The sequence below is a fragment of the Scyliorhinus torazame genome, chromosome 11, assembly GCF_047496885.1.
Source record: "Scyliorhinus torazame isolate Kashiwa2021f chromosome 11, sScyTor2.1, whole genome shotgun sequence".
NCBI classification, from domain to species: Eukaryota; Metazoa; Chordata; class Chondrichthyes; order Carcharhiniformes; family Scyliorhinidae; genus Scyliorhinus; species Scyliorhinus torazame.
The window spans coordinates 96,631,442-96,638,411 of record NC_092717.1 but is presented as its reverse complement, the minus strand read 5'-3'; the positions used below and the strand labels follow the sequence as shown (position 1 = coordinate 96,638,411).

At 50.7% G+C, this 6,970-nt stretch overlaps 1 non-coding gene across 1 annotated transcript; it reads right to left on the bottom strand.

Annotated features, from left to right (window-relative positions):
- Positions 1 to 756: 756 nt before the first annotated feature.
- trnav-cac (transfer RNA valine (anticodon CAC)) lies at positions 757 to 829 on the bottom strand. Its single transcript has one exon. It is a non-coding gene; the product is annotated as a tRNA-Val (tRNA).
- Between the last annotated feature and the right edge of the window lie 6,141 nt (positions 830 to 6,970).

The following is a 6,970-nucleotide window of genomic DNA, read 5'->3' as shown; positions in this document are numbered from 1 at the left end:
CTTTAGCTTGGCACACCCTCTACACACACACAAACTCTCAAGATGGACAGAGAGGAAAAGAGGGTTTAAAAATAATGATGAAAGTAAAAGGATAAGGGTCTTTGTTCCAGATGGTTGTCTTCTAGCACACCTTCCTTTAGTCTAGACTTTCAGCTCGAGGTTTCTGCTTTCAGTCTGTAATGGTGTTTACTGTAGATTCATTCAGGCTCTCTGTCGGTTCAGAAGTACAGCAGCTATGCAGCTTTTCTGGAGAGAAAAAAAAGAGTCTCACAGTTTCTTCTCTGAGCACCCAGGACCCGACTGTCCTTCCCTTGGTTCTCTGAAAATCATCCCACTTGGGTAGGACCCAATCACCACCTGTTGCCTGGCAGGATACAGCCTTTCGGCCAATTCACTGGCCACCAGCCAATCAATTGAACAGAATCCCTCCAATCTCTCAGGCTCCAAAAAGTCTGAGTTCTGCGGTTTGAAAGCCGTGTACTATTTTGCAACTTTTGAGTTCCTCATGTCCTCTGCTTGACATGAAAGGTGTACGTCCATTAAACATCCATGTGTAGTCCAGAATTGACTTCTTTATGAAATGAAAATCGCTTATTGTCACAAGTAGGCTTCAAATGAAGTTACTGTGAAAAGCCCCTAGTCGCCACATTCCAGAGCCTGTTCGGGGAGGCTGTACGGGAATTGAACCGTGCTGCTGGCCTGCCTTGGTCTGCTTTCAAAGCCAGCGATTTAGCCCTGTGCTAAACAGCCTCATAATGTTTCCACCCAGGATCGAACTGGGGACCTTTCGCGTGTGAGGCGGACGTGATAACCACTACACTCCAGAAACTTTATTGTAGGGAGGCTGTTGCTGTCGGGGGTGAGGAGGTGAATACTTGGCAATTATCATTTTGGATCTTGCTCCACATTTGGTGGATGTGGTCCTTGAGAAGGGGCCTGCACAATGGCCAGCCTGGAGGTTGGATATGGGGCCATTTTTATGCGAGGAAGGGAAAGGTGATTGATGATTATGTGGGGTTCAATAAGAATGGGGAGGTCTCACTGTCGGTAGTTTGGGAGGTACTGAAGGCTGTTAGAAGGGGAGAGATCATCATTCGTATGAATAAGGCGCAGGTGGATAGGGAGGCAAGAGAGGAGCGGCAACGGCTGGTAGATGATTTCTTGGAAGTTGATGGGAAGTATGCGGAAGATCCCACTTCGGAGCTTTTGGTCAGTAGAAAGGAACTGCAGGCGCGGTTTGACCTTTTATCTACAGGGAAAGTGGTACATCAGGTGAGGCAGGCGGAGGGGGAGAAGACCAGTCATTTGTTGGCGGGACAGCTCCGCTGGCAGGCGGCCTCGCAGGAGATTGGTCAGGTCCGGGATGGGTGAGCAGGTTGGTGGTGATGCCAGAACAGGTGAACAGGGCATCTGAGGAGTTTTATAAAAGGTTGTACAGGTGGGAACCACCAGAGGATGAATCAGGTGTGAGGGACTTCTTGGGGGGGACTGCAGTGTCCTAAAGTAATAGAGGAGGAGAGGACCATGTTGGAGGAGCCACTGGGGATTGAGGCGATTAGGACGATGATAGGGAAGATGCAAACGGGCAAAGTACTGGGGCCGGATGAGTTCCTGGTGGAATTCTATGATTTTTGGATAGGTTGATGCCGCTGTTGGTGGAGATGTTTGAGGATGCGTTTCCGGAGCTGATGGGACAGGCATCTATTTTGTCGTTGTTAAAAAGGATAAGGCCCGGTTGAGTGTGAGTGGTATCGGCCAATATCTCTGCTAAATGTGGATGTCAAGATTCTTGCCAAGATGCTGCCGCTTAGGTTGGAAGAGTGACTTCCACAGCTGATTGGGGAGGATCAGACGGGTTTGTAAAGGATAGATAGTTGTGGCTGAACATGCGGCGCTTGCTAAACCTGGTGCTCTCCCCATCAGAAGTGGGGGAGCCAAGATGGTTGTGACACTGGTTGCAAAAAAGGCGTTTGATCGAGTAGTTATTTGTTTGCGGGGTTGGAGCAGTTGGAATTGGGCCTAAGTTTGTTATTAAAGGAACCGAAGGCTGGTGTTCATACAGATGAGGTGAACTCGGGATATTTTCAGCTGCATAGGGGAACAAAGCAGGATTGTCCCAATGCCCCCTCTTGTTGCGCTGGTGATCGAGCCTTTGGACATTGCGCTGAGGTGTTTGGATAAGTGGAAGGGGATAGTGAGGAAGCGGGTGGAGCGTGAGGTGTCTCTGAATGCCGACGACCTTTTATTGTATATTTCTAACCCGGGTCCTCCGGTGGGGGATATAATTGGGCTGCTCAAGAGATTTGGGGCTTTTTCAGGATAGAAACTGAATTTGGAAACGAGCGAGTGTTTTTTTGGTTTCTTCTCTGGGGATGGGATCTGGCTTGAGGGAATTGCCATTTCGTGTGGCAACTACTCACTTCAGCTACTTGGGGTGCAGGTGGCTCGAGATTGGGCTTGCCTCCATAAGCTGAATTTCCCAAGCCTGGTGGGTAGGGTCAAGGCAGATTTGTTGAGACGGGACAGCCTTCCCCTGTCATTGGCAGGCCCGGGGGCCGGCGGTAATGGAGAACATCTTGTCGCAGTTTTTATTTTTATTCCAGTGTACTTTGCAAAAAAGGTTTTCTTGACGTTTGTGGGACACCGCCCTCTTCTTGTTGGAGGAGATGTGGTCGGTAATGAGGTTGGAGGGCAGTCATGTCGGCAATTTACGACAAGATTTTGGAGGAGGATATCGCTTTGCTGGAGGGGTGTTGCTACTTTTATTATCGAACTACTAGCAGCGAGTATGTTTCTTGTATTGACCAAGTGACCACGCAACCAGTATGTTAGTTCAAATGACAGTTTATTATTAAACACAAGACTTATCTCTATGTGCAATGATACACGCAGCTACATATTAAACTACACCTATCAACTAAGATGGCCTTTACTTAACTTCTGGATGACCGGCTCTGTGCGGGTAGATTAGGCCTTTATCTGAGTCCCCACGTGTGTCGGCTGGAAGTCATCAGGTTCGTCTCGGCTGCGGCTCGTCTCTCTCAGGTAGCGATCGCGGGTCTTGAACTTGGCTGGTCGTTATGTTGCGATTGGTGTGGGCACAGGCCGGTCCCAAAAGAGAGCGATCCCTAGTGCGCAGGGCCTCTTATCCTTCTTCTCTTTTGCGCCCTTTTGGGCGGGGTTAACTCAGGATCCAATGGATCTATAGGGTCTCAATCACTCTCATCGATACCAGCCAATTAGGGGTGGGTACCTTGATGGCTGGGCGGGTCCCAGTCATTATTGTTCCAAGTATGTAGATGTTTCCAAATAAGGGGAGGTGGCGCCGGGGAGTCTGCTACTGTTGCTATTCCTTAACTTGAGTCTATTGTCCTGGGGAAATTGGTGATTGACCTTTAACAGGTGCAAGTTTCAAATCGGTCTGTTTTCCTTGCTCAATACACAGAGGCTGTGTACAGTCTGCGTCCTGACTTGACTACAATTCCCTGTATCCTTTGTGGGTGTCCATTTTAGATGGCCACAGGGGGTTAAGGCCAAGTGGGAGGAGGAGGTAGGGGTAGTGCTGGAGGAGGGGTTGTGGTATGAGGTGTTGCAGAAGGTGAATGCCTCAAACTCATGGCTGGGATTTATACAGTTAAAGGTGGCGCAAGGGCGCACCTGATGAGGTTGAGGATGAGCCAGTTGTTTGAGAGGGTGGGAGAAGTCCAACCAACCATGTACATATGCTCTGGTCCTGTCCGAAATCTGACGAACAGCTGGCCATTCCTCCTCCACAGCTCTATGAGGATGTCTCCACTTCATCATCAGAACTCTGTTCTTAATGTAGTAGAACTCTAGAACCCCCCTCAGCCTCAACTTTTGTGAGAGCTGACTGTACTCACCTACGTATCTTTGGATCTGCTTCCTAGACCTCAATTAATGAAGTCCTACCAACACTTTAGCGGAATTATCCACATTCTCAAGGATAGTTTTGGCTACTCTTCCATCTCATTGTGGTGTGACTTTAATCTCTGGTGGTGAAGTCTACTCAATCCACTGGTAACTTCTTAACCACTCCGACAACTACTGACAATAGATCACATTCCAATAGTACCTTATAAAATGGAACGGTGATACAATCTACACTTATCCCATTCACTAATACCTTATCTGTCATTGAACTCTCTGGAGGGAATACCAAGTGCCCCTCCAGCCAGAAAGTTTGAGTACACGTCCGTCTCTTAAAATAGTTATGGGAGGGACTTCCGGGTGCGGCGATGACCAGCTGAGTCGCACGTTTCGGCAGCTCCCTGTGAAACGGACTTTTGGGCTCTTGATAGGAGCCCCAACGGCAATTTTAATGGCTGAAAACACCGTGCGGTAAACCAGAAGGGTGTTCCCCCTGGACACGGATGGAAAAAGGAGAGGAAACTGGCCGGATTGCAGCGGATCCTTTGGAACAACGGCAAGGAAGGCAAGCAGAAACCAAGATGGCGTCGGAAGGTGGCAGTTTCATATGGGGCCCTGAACAACAAGAGTTTTTGAAACGCTGCGTGGAGGAGATAAAAAAGGAAATGAAGAAAGAGTTGTTGGCCCCGATATTACAGGCGATTGAAGGGCTGAAAGAGGAACAAAAGACCCAGGAGCAGGAGCTTCGGGTCGTGAAGGCGAAAGCAGCTGAGAATGAAAACGATATACAGGGCCTGGTGGTGAAGTCGGAGATACAGGAGGCACACCAGAAACGATCTGTGGAGAGGTTGGAGGCACTGGAAAATAACGCAAGGAGGAACAACTTGAGGATTCTTGGCCTTCCTGAAGGTGTGGAGGGGGCGGACGTCGGGGCATATGTGAGCACGATGCTGCACTCGTTAATGGGAGTGGAGGCCCCGACGGGTCCGTTGGAGGTGGAGGGAGCATACCGAGTTATGGTGCGAGGACCGAGAGCAGGAGAAGCTCCCAGAGCCATAGTGGTGAGATTTCTCCGTTTTAAGGATAGAGAAATGGTCCTTAGATGGGCGAAGAAAACTCGGTGTAGTAAATGGGAGAACGCGGTGATCCGCGTCTATCAAGATTGGAGTGCGGAGGTGGCGAGAAGGAGGGCGAGCTTTAATCGGGCCAAAGCGGTACTTCACAAAAAAAAGATAAAGTTTGGAATGCTGCAACCGGCAAGACTGTGGGTCACATATCAAGGGAGGCACCACTACTTTGAGACGGCGGATGAAGCGTGGACTTTTATTGTAGAAGAAAAATTGGAATGATTGGACTACGAAAATGAACGTTTGGACAAAGTGGTGGGACGAGTGGGGGGGGGGGGGGGGCGAAGAGGGATTGTATTGTATGATTAATCCTGCGGTATGGTAACTTTTCTTTCTCCCACAGGTGGTGATGGGGGGAGGTGGGGAGGGAGAGGAGATGGGGCGTTGGCCATGGGAGGCGGGGCCGAGGGAGAGGCGCGGGCTTGGTTCCCGCGCTATGATAATTATGGCGGGAATAGAGAAGCAGGAAGGAGGGGGCACCGCACGGGGCGAGCCGTGATCACGGGGGGAAGCCGAGGTCAGCCAGAGTTTGCTGACTTCTGGGAGCAACATGGGGGGAGTAATTACGCTAGCGGGGGGTCTAGCGGGGGGGGGGGGGAGGGGGGAATTACTGGGTTGCTGCTGCTGGGGAAAGGGGGGAGTGGGTGCGGGAAAGGATGGGCGGGGGGGCACCGTCTGGGAGAAATACAGCCGCGTGGGAACTGGGCGAGAAGCTGGAAAAAGATGATGGCTAACCGGCAAGGGGGGGGGGGGGGGGAAGCCCCCCAACTCGGCTGATCACGTGGAACGTGAGGGGGCTTAACGGGCCGATAAAGAGGGCACGAGTACTCGCACACCTTAAGAAACTTAAAGCAGATGTGGTCATGTTACAGGAAACGCACCTGAAACTGATAGATCAGGTTAGGTTGCGCAAAGGATGGGTAGGGCAGGTGTTCCATTCGGGGCTGGATGCGAAAAACAGGGGGGTGGCTATATTAGTGGGGAAGCGGGTAATGTTCGAGGCAAAGACTATAGTGGCGGATAACGGGGGCAGATACGTGATGGTGAGTGGCAAATTACAGGGAGAGATGGTGGTGTTGGTAAACGTGTATGCCCCGAATTGGGACGATGCCAATTTTATGAGGCGAATGCTAGGACGCATCCCAGACCTAGAGACCGGAAAGCTGATAATGGGGGGAGACTTTAACACGGTGTTGGAACCAAGGCTGGATAGGTCGAAGTCCAGGACTGGTAGGAGGCCGGCAGCAGCCATGGTGCTTAAGGATTTTATGGAGCAGATGGGAGGGGTGGACCCGTGGAGATTCAGTAGACCTAGGAGTAAGGAGTTCTCGTTTTTCTCCTATGTCCATAAAGTCTATTCACGCATAGACTTTTTTGTGTTGGGTAGGGCATTGATCCCGAGGGTGAGGGGAACGGAATATACGGCTATAGCCATTTCGGATCATGCCCCACACTGGGTAGACTTGGAGATAGGGGAGGAAACAAGAGGGCGTCCACCCTGGAGAATGGATATGGGACTAATGGCGGATGAGGGGGTGTGCTTAAGGGTGAGGGGATGCATTGAAAAGTACTTGGAACTCAATGACAATGGGGAGGTTCAGGTGGGAGTGGTCTGGGAGGCGTTGAAGGCGGTGGTTAGGGGGGAGCTGATATCAATAAGGACACATAAAGGGAAGCAGGAGAGTAAGGAACGGGAGCGGTTGTTGCAAGAACTTTTGAGGGTGGACAGACAGTATGCGGAAGCACCGGAGGAGGGACTGTATAGGGAAAGGCAAAGGCTGCATGTGGAATTTGACTTGCTGACCACAGGCACTGCAGAGGCACAATGGAGGAAGGCGCAGGGTGTACAGTATGAATATGGAGAGAAGGCGAGCAGATTGCTGGCACACCAATTGAGGAAAAGGGGAGCAGCGAGGGAAATAGGGGGGGTGAGAGACGAAGATGGAGAGACGGAG